The sequence below is a fragment of the Artibeus jamaicensis genome, unplaced genomic scaffold (genome assembly GCF_021234435.1).
Source record: "Artibeus jamaicensis isolate MK-2021 breed Jamaican fruit bat unplaced genomic scaffold, CSHL_Jam_final scaffold_847, whole genome shotgun sequence".
Taxonomy (NCBI): Eukaryota; Metazoa; Chordata; class Mammalia; order Chiroptera; family Phyllostomidae; genus Artibeus; species Artibeus jamaicensis.
Window position 1 is genome coordinate 9,273,253 of NW_026522057.1, and position 12,882 is coordinate 9,286,134.

The window sequence follows — 12,882 nt, forward strand, 5'->3', positions numbered from 1 at the left end:
CAACCCCTGGCTCAGGGCCTAGAGGTGGGCGGACACCGTGGGCACAGGTGGGGGCCCCAGCAAACTCGGCAGGTATAGCGGGTTCTCCCTGCACACGGGGATGCCTCGGGTGCGGGCTGTGGGTGGGGGGACGCCCGTCAGCGGCGCGGAGGCCAGGCCCAGGCACAGCGCCCCACACTGGCAGAGGCTGGGGCAGAGGACGGGGCTCCTTGAACCGAGGCCAGCAACTGGAGTCGGGCATCTGACCGGGAAAAGCTGAGGGAGAGACTCCAAGGGGATGTGCGTGGGGGGCTGTGGGTGACATTCTGGGTGTGACTGCCTCCATGGGGCGCAAGACCGCGTCTGTGAGACTGGGCGACCGTCTCCCCAAGAGCCCCGCCACTGGGCTTCAGTCCCTGAGCCTAGGTCGACAGTGCATGGCCGTGGCACTGTGCACCTGGTCCTGGGCCCCCGGCAGACACAAACCCGGTGGCGCCCCAGCTGGGCCTCCCCAGTGCTGTCGCTGAGCGAGGCGTGCACTCCTCGGAGACCCCGCGGCCGCGGCCGCCGGCTGCGACCTCGTCCCTCCTGGGTCCGGTGCGGGGGCGGGGAGCTCCGCACCCCTCCTTCTCCCGGCTCTGCTGCCCTGCGTGGGGGCGGGGGCGGGGGCGGAGCGCGCGGGCGGGATCCCCCCGCCTCCCCTTCCTGGTCCCCGGGAAATCCAGCCTCCGTGGCTTGGCCGCCTCCCGATCCCGCTCCCGCTGCCGCTCGGCGCTCGCTCGGGGCTCCGCAGTGCCGGGCCCCGTCCCTGCCCGCCTGCCCGCCGCAGCGCCCCCAGCCCGGGCTGCCGGCACCATGTAACCCGGCCAGAGCCCGAGCCGGGCCAGGTAAGCGGAGGGGAGGGGTGGGGACTGGCCGCACTCGCCGCGCCCTCTGCAGCGCCCCCCATTCTCGGCCTGGCTGTCGCCCCGGCACCGCCCACGCCCCGGGCTCTGGCGGCCTCGGCTCGCAGCCCTGAGAGGGGCCAGGGCTGGGCCTCCTCCGTGGCCCCTGCCCCCGCCCTCTCCACGGCCTGTCTGCCCGTGGGCCTGGCCTGAGGGTCGGGCGGAGGGACCACGCGGAGCGAGGACCGGCTCTCCCAGGTAGCGCCGTGGGGGTTGGCCAGACCCGGCCCGGCCCAGCCGGCCGGGCAAGAGGCTTGGGTCTGGGAGCAAGTAGCCAGCTGGGTTGTGGGGGGAAGTGGTGGTGTTGGGGAGATCCGGAGAGAAGTTTCCTCTGCAGGTGTGTGAGTGTGAGTGCGTGTCACTATGTGTCTGTGGTGAGTGTGTGTTTCACCGTGCGGGTCTGTGGGTGCTTGTGTGTGCCAGTGAGTGTATGCAGTGAGTGTGTGTCATCGTGGGCGAGTGTGTGTGCATGTCAGTGGGTGTATGCAGTGTAAGTGTGGAGGGTGTTACTGTGTATGTCTGTGGACATGTGTGTGAGTATGTGAAGGTGTGTTTGTATGTGTGTGCCTGTGTGACTGTGTCTCTGAGTGGATACAGGTATCTGGGGCCTGTATGAGTGTGTGTGTGTGTGTGTGTGTGTGTGTGTGTGTGTTGGGTGTATAAGAACATATCTGAGCAGGGTTCACTCTGAGTCACCCACATCTGGCCTTCATTCCCTCCCCACTCCCCCAGGGGGTTCATGGTCGTTGGGGCCCATGGGACAGGGAGATCAGACTCTTCAGAGGTCAGATCACCCCCTCTCACCAAGGACTCTCCCCCTCCCCACTGCACCATCCCCCTCAGGCAAGAGTGGCATTGCACTCCCCATCTCGGTCCCCACCTTCACCTACCTCAGGGGGCACTTTCTGCGAAGCTCTGGTTGTGCCCTTGCTGCATGCTGGGCCCCTGATGGAGGTGCAGCTTCAGGTGAGCTGTAGAGCGTGTGCTTCTTCTTCGGGCCTGAGAACTTGTGTCATCTCAGCAGTGTTTCACTGAGGGCCCTTCAGAGCCCGGCACTGAGGAGGCCAGGCGAAGCTTCTGCCCTGTTCTCAGTCATCAGAGCAGGTGGATGTTCCCCAGACTTTCAAGCCCTAAATTTCCAAGTTGTGGGTCATTGGTTCAGCCTACTGGCTCTAGGTGGATCTGTACTGAAGCTCTTTGAAATAATAATAATAATAATAATAATAATAATAATAATAATAGTGCTTTTTTATTTAATCAGTCCAGGGCTTTTGAAAAATGCCCCCCCTCCATTTCAACTCTTTCTTCTAATTTCTGAACAGCTCTGGGAAGCAGGTGGGCCAGGTTAAGCCCTAGGAAATTGCCAATATTCAACTGTTTCTGGGTTTGATTTTTTTTTTTACCTGCAAAAAGAGCAATTTCATGTGGTTCAGCCTATTATAATGCCAGTTTACAGATGAGGATGTTGAGGCTCAGAGTTGAATTGCAATTGCCACAATTCCACACTGCTAGTCAGTGGAACAGAAGGGGTCCAGCTGAGGTCTTTTGGTGACTCAAGGAGCCGTTTTGGGCCACAGTTAGTGGTTGGTACTCCCTGCTGTGCTCTCTCTGACCATGGGGGCATTGCTGAGGGCATTGCACCTCTGCCCAGCATTCCCTGAGTGCTGGGGCTACTTCTGCACCCAGCTACCAAGGCCTAAAAGGAAGAGAGGGGGAGAAGAGGGGAGGGAGGGAAGGGAGAGGCTTCGTGAGTTGGCAGTGAATCAGGGTCTAAAAAGGGAGCTGGGAGGGCTAGGGTGGCAGGTGTTTCTAAAAGGAACATGAGCATAGGATGAACATCCTCAGATACCCTCCCCACAAGCCCGGCCCCTATAGCCCCACTGATCTGACAGGCAGTGCCCACTGCATTTTATGCCAGGAGGCTCATGTCCAAGTGAGCTTGTATGTGGTTGTAAAATGATTGTTAGGGGAGGAATCTTAGGATTAACTTGGTCCAACCTCTTAATTATAAAGTGAAGACACTGAAGCCCAGAGAAGGGTGGGGACTTGTGCAAGGTCACAGAGCAAGTTCGTGGGTTCCTGATTAGTCCTAGCCCAGGAACTTTATAAACTGCCATGTTGCTTTCTATTCCTGGAAACCCCTTCCCCCTCCCTATGCCCATCAGATCCAAGCAGAGATTTGGGGAGAAAAGTTAAAGACTCAATAAACCCAAGACTATAGATCCTGCAAGTTGGGACCCCTTTCCAAAGAGAGGGAGCTGCAGGTGTTTCTGGATGTAGGGATTCCTAGTCATGTCCACCACCAATGCAGGCTGTGGGCTTGTCTTGATTTCTGCTGGCGAGGTGCTAGGGCTGCTGCAAGCCAGACTCCCAGACTTTCTTCCATGGCAGTGCCTGCTTTCTGCTGCTTTCATCTCCCCAGCTGATGTTAGGGCTCGAGCTGGCTGGGTTCCATTTTCTTTCATCCCACCAGTTTCTGATACATTTTGCCTCTAGCTGGCCTGACAATTCCTTACTTTATGCGTTCTTGTTGGATAAAGAAACTTCTGGGGCTTGTCTTATTTTGGAAAGGTCTATAGTTACCTTTAAACCCTTTCTAACTAAACCTTCCAGGAGTCTAGAGTGAGTAATAATGATAATTGTTCCCATTTTGCAGATGGGAAGACTGGAATTTAGAGAGGGGCCTCTTGTTTGGTTGGTTTTCTCTTAATCCACTAAGATCAGTTAGAAGAGGTTCTTGGAGTGAGGGGACAAAAGGAGCGAGTGACAACAGAGCTTTTGTCTAGAGGAGTTTGCGCAGACCCCTTCTAGTTCCTTTCCCTCTCCATGATCAGGAAACCTTTCCAGAGTCTGATTTCATTCCCACCTGGTGGGTTCAAAGGTTTGTTTTTCAGTGGGGTTTGGAAGAACAGCTGTGTACCCTCCACTACACAAGCATTTATCTTGATTCCCTCTTTACTCACCCTCCTTCCAGTCTGAAGGCTGCTGGCTCAGCGAGCCTCCTGCTGTCTGGGGAGTCTGGGTTTGAGCTGGGGTGAGGCAGTGGCACCATTGTTATGGTAACGGGTTGCCAGCTCATTGTTGCTAATAACTTGTCAAGTCCCTGGGCTCAAATGCTGCATGCCTTCCCACCAGCCCCTCTCCCCAAGTCACAGAAAGGAAAAGTGAGGCTGTGTGGGAGGGGCTTGTGAATAAGGGAGTCTGGGGAGGTGGGTGGCCTTACCCTTGGGTCATAGCTGAAGATCCAGGGGAGATCACTTGGGGGCTGGTTTACACATTTGATTACATAATTTGTGTATGATTGTCTGGGCCGTTCCATGTCAATACACTCAGAACATGCTTGATTAAACCTGTACATGATAGATGACACCTGCATGTGTTTTACACAGCAGCCCACATGCACACGTGCTTTCAAGAATCAGAACATGCTTGTGTGTGAATATTGCCTCTACCATCTGCACATAAGGCACTCAAGAAATCTGGGTTTGTGGGGGTGTCCAGGTATGTGGGTTGGGATCTGATCTTTTTCTGATGCAGCTTCAAAGTGTCTTGTTAACAAAGGGACAGAATAGTCCCAGGGTTCCTTCTTCCTTCCTTCCAGTCAAGAGCTCATAATGGGAGTGGGCTGGGGCTGGTGTGGGGTCCCCAAGCTCCCAAATCCCAAAGGCCCCAGCATTTATGCCCTTTGAGCTCAGGTATCTTCTGCCACCCCCCCCCACTTTATTCTTTCTCATCCTCTCTTCCTGTGTGTAAATATTAAAGAGCTGAGCCTGTAGGGCTGATGTAGGCATGGGAAGAGAATGAAATTAAAAAGGATTCCCTCACCCCCATCCCAACACCCCCACCCTTTGGTCCCCTGCTCCTGCCTCCTTCCCTCTCCTTTCTCCCCTCCCCATCACTCATTGCTTCCACATGTCTCCCCCCGCCCCAGTTCAGATGGGAGCTGGTTCCTTTAGAAAAGGGGCTCGCAACAGGGTGTGGGGAGTCACCTCTCTCTGCCTCCCCTCACTACATCTGCCTACAGGGCTGGGAGCCCCCACGTGAGTATTTCTTTTATTTTGGGGGTGGTGGTTAGGAAGGCAAGTGGTGTTTAGAACCAGCTGTGAGTGGCGTTGAGAGGCTCAGGGTTGAAAGGAGGTGGGTGGGGTCCTGTCTCTAGGCTCCCTCCGGGAAGCCTCCTGTCTGTGTTTCTTTTCTCTCTTTGGGCAGAGACTGAAGGGAGGGGTACCAGATGCCTCCGGTGGGTGGGAGCGAGTATGGGAGGAGCAGGGGAGAGGGGCTTCTGTCATAAAGAGGGCCGTGGTAGGGTAAACCTGCTCCTTTCTGGCAGGCTGGGTTTCTGGCGACGCAGCCCGCAATCCCTGAGAGCTGTCCCGAGTGCTGAAAGGGACTCGGAGCGGATTTGGTTCTTTGGAACTGTCCTGGGTCCTGAACGGGGCTGCCTTGGGGCCGATGGTGGAAAGGCAGTTGGACAGTGCTGAGGGCTCACTAGAAAAATTCTCCCCGATAACCCACTTTCCAAGGACAGAGTCCCTGGATGAAAACATAGATTTGGGAGTCCTCCCTCTGGCTTTAGGCCTCGCAGTTATTCGTGGTATTTGAAAAGGGACTTCTCTTTCCCTGTTTTAGTCCCCCCCTCCTTTCCAAAACCACCCTTCATGTGGAGGTAGGGATGGAGGGTGATGTGACTGTGAGCTCTCTTCTCACATAGTCTTTAGTACAACGAGCTTGGGGGCACTAGCACCAGCCTTTTTCCTACTGGGTCCTGGAAGTTCAGCCTCCAGGCAGTTCTGGGTTTGGAGAGCTTAGGTTTTGCTGGCTAGGCCTTGGTGGTTAGAGCTCAAAAGTTCAAGGTAATTCATTGACTGTATGGTATCCCCCTACCTATCATACTTTGGAATTTTTGACAGGGTACAGTGAAATAGGCTGCAAGCCTGTCTTATGCTCTGCTCACCCCAAGCACAGTTCAGAGCAGCATTTGGGAGAGGCTTTTATTGGGAAGGAAGTTTTCCAAGCAAAGGATTTGAGGAGTGGGTGGGGTTGTTCAATGCCACAGAGCAGAGAAGGAGGAGGCTACTGGAGATGGGGCAATGGGAAAAGACAAAGAGCTGGCAGAGGAAAAAATTCAAATTGGGGGATGGGGTCTGGGTTTTGATTCTCAGTTCTCTTGGAAATCTACCTCACCAACCTAGGGTCAGGGTCATCTCATTTTCCTGGGTTTATACCGTTTTTGTAACTCTGAAGGGAACAGAGCAAAGAGTTATTTCTCTAGGCCCCTTCCCTTGTCATCCCAGGGGGACAAGAGCCAAATGTCAGGACATGCAGATGAGACTGTGGGGGAACAACGGGCAGGAAGGGTTGATGGCAGCTTTGCCTCCCATCCTCAAGAGCACAATCAAATATTCAAATGGGATCCTTCTTCAGGGGAGAGGAAGGAGAGGGTTTCCAGAGGATGCTGGGCAAAATTAGGTGTGGCAGAAGTTCAGAAAAAAAGAGTGGGTATCTAGGGACCCCAAACTGTACCAGTTCATGCCTTCCCAGGTGTGACTTCTAGTTAATAAGGAACCCCTCACCCCTCATGTTTTTGATGTAACTCAAGTTGATTCCTCCCATTCCCTAGCAGCTTGGGAGGAGCCGAGTTTTCCTGTGCTGTGGGTGCTGGGTGTGGGTGTAGGTGCCTGTTTGGGGAGGGGAGGTGTTTGTGCTCCACTCAGCTCCCTTGGTTACATAACAGCTTTGATAAGACTTTACTTTGGAGCTACTGCCACTGCCTGAAGCAGTCACCCCTCCACCTCCACGTGCAATGCTTGGTGTCCACCCTCTTCTCCCTGGCCTCTTGGAGAGCCCTGCTATTCATGATCCAGTGTTCCAGCAGCAGCTTTCCTGCTGGGAGGTGTCTTCAGCTTGCCTCCCTGCTTCCTACCCAGCTCATGTGTTTTAAATACTTGCTTCTTTTTTTATATTGAGCCCAGGCCAGCCCCTTTACATTTTTAAGCATCCAGATCTACCATCTCCTTGTCAGGGCCTTTGGGCTAAAATAGGAGGGGTTCACTGGACATCATGAAGCTGCTCTCTAGGGAAGAAAAAAAAATCATCTTAAGAGGTTTTAGGACCTAGAGATAATTTTCTTATTGTTTCTTCCTTTGCTCCAATAACTGTTTTGGAGCCTGTGAACAATGGACAATACCCAGAGGTATTGGGAGGAAGAACCCCGGCCTTGATATTTTCTCTTTGTTTTCCCTTTTAGAATTAAAAAGTTGTATATATAGGGGGTGGGGACTGTCTCTTTGGCATATTGTATTGATATTAGAAACAACTTTCTAAATGGAGAAGTGGGAGATTGGGAGGTGTAGAGAGCAAATGCAAACTTGTGATGCCCCTTGGAGAGAATATGGGCTTCTGACTTTGTGCACAGGATAGAAGCCAGAGGCAGGGTTGGATGTTTCTGCTATTCCAGTGCATGTGCATGTGTATTTCTGTCTGTCTGTGAGGATGCTCCGTGAATATGTACAAACATATTTGTGTATTTGTGTATCACTGTGGGCACATATACATCTACAGATGTATGCATCCATGTATATATGTGACTGTGAAGGTAATTAACTAAACCTATGTGTGTGTATGTGTGTGGTGCTCACCCAGTGATGCATATGTGTGAGTATAAGTGTGCCTGTGAACATATATGTAGGAGTACATATATGGGAGTACCAATTTCACAATAGCATATGAATATCTATACATAACTTTTGTCTTACATATGAATAAATGTGGCAGAGACAAAGAACGAGAGAGAGAGAAATTGATTGATTCTGCCTGAACATTGAGGTTGTCCAAAAGTTGGTTCCCCAGAAGCTTACACTTGATCCACTCTGATGCCTGTGGTTCTTCTTTCGAAAGCAGGTTTCTTGAGGTCTCTCAAATTCTCATGTCACAGAGACCCAGTTGTTCCCCACCACCATTCCTGTGAAGGGAGTTTGCTGAGGAGGAACTTACCACCTTGGGGACAGTTGGGTAAGGGAGCCGAGACTAAGGCTGATTAGATGCTATGGAGCTCAGGGGTGTATGTAGGAAAAGAATTTGAGAGCTTGAGCAGTCACATTACTACAGAGTCAAGACTCAAGCAGAACTAGTTGGGTTTAGTGGATGAAAGGGGCAGGGACAGTACGTAGACCCCAGTGTATGCATAATCCTCACATGTATGGGGCATTGGCAATATGTGTGTAGATGTGTATGTGTATATTACTTTTCTATGCCTTAATATACAAATCTCAAGATAAATGCACTTTCTAACATGCACACACATGAAAAATCTGTGGGAATGCTATCAATACAGGGATTTGCCAATATGAACATACATGCTAAAGCACATATATTACATATATGAACAGAGTATGCAGAAATATGTGGGCATGTGCTAACACTGGCCTGATTGCAACCCATGACTGTGTCCATGAGCATCTCACTCACCTGGGTTAATAATGGCTGTAAATACTGCTGTTTTCATCACATGTGACTCACCCAGTGCATCCATTCATCCAGCCAATGTTTACTTTATGCCTGTGATGTGCCACGTTCTGTGCTGGACACTGGGGATGGTTCTTGACCTCAGGTAACTTATAATCTAGAGAGGGTCAAAAACCTGAAACCAAGTTAAGGAAGGTAGGAGAACATAAGTGTTCATTAGAGGGTGTGGGGACCAAAGAGGGGTTGGTCAGTTCTGGAGTAGGGAATGGAGGAGTTTGGCAAAGGATCTAGAGGAGAGGAGGCCTTCAAGCTAAGGCTTGATTGAACAGGCCTTGTGTTAAACAGGTGAGCAACTGGAGGAAAAGGTATTCCAGTGACAGGAAACATTCCAACTGGTCTCTCTACTTCTACCTTTGTCAGCCCCTTCTCCAGAGATTCTGCCCCAAAAACCAGCCAGAGAAAGATGAGGTCGTGCCTTTCCAATGGGTTTCCATCTCACTCGTAGTGAAATGTGAAGTGCCTCGTGGGGCCTGCGTGACTTAAGTGCTGTGTGTAAAAGCCCCCAGAGACCTCCCTTGTCCCAGGCACCATCCTTACACAGGTTTCCTTTGGGTTCCACAAAGATGCTGAGCACAGTCCCACCTTGAGGCCCTTGTACTGGCTTTCCCCTCAGCCTGAAGTGCTCTTCCCCCAGATAGCCACATGATTTGCTCCCTTGCCTCACTCAAGTTTTTGCTCAAAAGCCACTTTTTTGGAGAGGGCAAAATCTATCTTAAATAGTCCCTTGCCATTCTACTCCCTCACCCTACTTTTTTTTTTTTAGTTTTAGCACCTACCACCTCCATTATTTCACATATACGTTTATCATTTCTTTTTCCACCAGAACATAAACTTGAGAATGGAAGCTTCATTTGTTTTGTGTACTGCTGTATCCACTGTGTCCAGAGGAGTTCCTGGCTTAGAGAAGGCACTCAATACATAATTCTTAAATAAATACTTTTTAGGTGGATCACACTGGTAGCCAGTGAGGAGACTGCATGGAGCTGGGCCAAGATGTGAAGCAGGGGGGGACCAGTTAGGGACAAGTTGTAGTAGCTTTGGCAAGACCTTAGGATGAGAGTGGCATGGTGTCGAACACTGGCAGTGGAGGTGGACAAAAGCAGGTGCAATGTACAAGCACACACATGCATGCACACACATGTACACACAACCAGATCTGTCTTAGTAGGAGAAGGGTTAGGAAGAAAGCAGAAGTGTCTTTATGCATACATGTAGTATATATGTCACGTATGACACCCTCCAGCTGGCCCTGGCCGCGGTCCTCCCTTTCTTTTAGATCTTGTCACCACCACCCCACATATACTTCCTTCCCTCTGTCAGCCAGGTTCAGAAAGCTGCCACAGACAGGTCCTTCTGGTTCCGTTCAGTTAATGATACAGGTTTCCCACTTAGGGAACAGGGAAAGGTAGGGAGCAGGGTCCTGAACAGTGGGAAGGCTCTTGGGAAGTCAGAGCCACAGAGGCTTACAGACATGTGGAAAGAGGCATGTGGACCCGGAGAAGAGTGCTCAGAGTTCGGGGAGCTCAGGCCTGGCCCTGGCTTCCTGCAGCCAGACAGGGTGGGAGGCAGGACAGCACCCTCAGACAGCGTCTGCAGCTGAGCCTGCACCTCCTTCTCTCCTCTCTTCCTCTCCCTGCCCTACTCCTGCTCCTCTCTCCTCAAGGGGTGGGTGCCTTGACTCAGTATGGGTTTAGTAGGGAGCGAGTGTTCCCCCAATCTGTGATCTGAATTCAAGGATGGGCGACGCTCAGGGAAAGGGGACCCAGTTTCTAGAGGACAGGCTGGGGGTTTGGTGATAGGGCAGGAAGCTCTCTAAGTCTCAACTTCGGCTGTTTTCCTTTCTCCCAAGAGAGCTTGGAGAATTGAGCTTATGTTTCAGAAATGAGGAACTGAGTTTAGAATCAGCTGCTAGCATGAAGGGACTGAGATTTAGACCGTGGGGAAAGCTGGGAGGAAGGTTGATAAGACATGAAGGTAGAAATGGGAGTTGAGGGTCTGCCCCTCCCCTCCGTTTGCTGACCTCTGGGAGGAAAGAGGGGCGTCAAAACGCAAGACCCTTTTTGAGAGTTCCTTTCCCAGACCTCCAGCACCTGGGTTGCCTCATTCCCGAGAGGCTGGTGCTAGAGCCCCTCGCTGGTTCCGGGGTGTATGGGGGCCTTGTGCCAATCTCCTCTCTCATCTGGACTAGGGGCGGGGGCGCTGCAGCCGCTCCCCTCCCACCTGGGCTCTGAGCGTGGGGGTTGGGACTAAACAGCCGCCAGAGCCGCCCACCTGCCCGCAGTGTCATGGCAACGACTCTGCTCACGTGGACGATGAGGAAAGGGAGGAGAAGAGAGGAGAGAAGACATCACGACAGACGTGAGGATGGGAGGGGGCTCCTCAGGGTCCTGTGTGCCGGAGCCCCCACCCCTCCAGCTTGGCCTGGCCCCAGCTGCTTTTACTCCAGGCCCCCGAGCGCATGGTGCGGCTCGTGCTCCAGTCCTAGCCTCTGAGTGTGCATGTCCTTGGGTGTCCTGAGTGTGATGACCTTGGCCTCCTGTGCCGGTGGCCCGCAGGGTTCTGGGGGAGATGGGGCTTTGGCATGTGAAGAACTCTCCTTCTCTCCCCACCCTGCAAGTCCGGGACGGTGCCTGGGGCTGAGGGGATGAGAGCCCGACCTACTTCTCCATTTTCTCACTATTTTCAAAAGGAAAATGACCCACTTTTCAGCCAATCGGACTGGAGCCTGTTCCCAGGCTGATTGCCTTAGCCCCCCTGCCCAGGCCTGTACCCCATCCTCAGCCTATTAGCCACGTGCTGGACCCACTTCCTAAAGGAGCAGGTGCACTTGTGTGGAGGGGTCCTTTTCTGCCATCTGTGCCAGGCTGGGGAGAGGTCTGTTCTGATTGGGACAGGGTGGGCCAGGACCTGACTGATTCTGCCCTCAGCTCCACTTTGGGCAGACCCTTTGATGGCCACAGTCCTGGGCACTTTGAGTGTGACGCCCACCATCTCCATACTCCCACAGGACTCACCTGGTGGAGGGGCAGATTGGGCTCTGGGTGGGGTGGGAGAACGGTACCCCTTCTCTCACTCTGTATTAGTGGATAGTGGTGGGCTGTCATCTCAAGCTGCTCTGTTGCCACGTGGAAAAGGAGAGCCTAGGGTATTGGAGACCCATGTCTGTCTGTCTGTGCCAAGGAACCCTCTTAGAGGTTTCTGTCTGTGCCTCTCCTTCCAAGCCCCTCCCCTGTCTCTAGGATATTGGTCTGGGCCTCAGACCCCCCCCTCAGCTATATTGGCCTGGCTGGCTTGGGGGGTGATTAGGGATTTAATTATTTAGCTTCTCCAGCTCAGTAGATTAATTCCATCCATCACAGGCAGGCTGAGTCTTCTACCCCTCTCAGAGCTGCCTGGCCAATCCCAGAGGGAGGGAGAATCATTGCTCACCTAGGCCTAGTATTGGATCGGGGAACAATGGATAAAGTTCTTGTTGGGGGAGGGTTTGGTGTATGCTGTTGAGATGTGAGTGCCTGAGTGATGTGAAGTGAAAATGTCCACCTGTTACATGGGTGGACATGCATGTAAGGTTCTATGTATGTGGACATGTATGCAAGGTTCTATGTGCAGCTTCTGTGTGCACAAATATTAGTGTCCGTTGGATAAAAGTGCACATGCATGTGAAACCTGTAGAAACATCTGTGCACATTATGTGACAATGACTATGTATGTGGGAACAAATGCCATGTGAGTCGTGTTGGGTGACTCTGCATGGCTGGGTAATCTGCCTCTGAATGAACACGTATGTTCAATTGTGAATAAGAAGTCTTGGGAGTATGTATGCCCAAGGGTGAGGAAGGGATGGAAGAGGAGGAGGTTTCCAGAGGCTGAGTGATAAATCAGGGAGGCCACTTGGTCTCATCACACCAGTTTGGTCCGAGACACAGATTACTTTAGACTTGCTAGCACTTGGTCTCTTAGTGGTTGGGAGTGTCAGGACTGGACTGAGACCCACATTCAAATCTCTCTTGGGAAACTTTCTTTACATTTTTAAGCCTCAATTTTCTCATCTATAAAGTGGGAGTAATAGTGGTATCTAGTGATGGTTGCAAGGACTACAGGGAAGAAGTATATCTAAAGCATTGAGTATAATGTCTGCTCAGTTGTAGCCATTCTGAGCCTTAGATGTCAGAGGCTGTCTGGTCTGAGATGTGTTCAGTGCCTGAATCTATCCTTCACCAGCTTCCAAAGTGGCCCTCCCATCTCTGCTTGCATGTCTCCCTGGACAGGACGCTTCCAGCTCCTCAGGGAACCCACATCACCCTGGACTAGCTCTGCCTGCTGAGGAGTTCTGGTTCAGCTGCATCAAGTCATTCTCCACCTGCCTTCCCCTGTTTCTCCCCTTCTCCCTATGCCCCAGCTGGGGGGTACTACTTCTTCATAGCTCAGTCCTGAT

General features: G+C 52.2%; 1 protein-coding gene across 1 annotated transcript in view; it reads left to right on the forward strand.

Moving 5' to 3' along the window:
- The first annotated feature begins 807 nt into the window (after positions 1–807).
- Positions 808–12,882, forward strand: part of DLGAP3 (DLG associated protein 3) — a 55,166-nt gene continuing 43,091 nt past the window's right edge. Inside the window, exon 1 of the mRNA XM_037149847.2 lies at positions 808–866. The gene's annotated coding sequence lies outside the window, so the exon portion shown is untranslated. The remainder of the gene's footprint in view (positions 867–12,882) is intronic.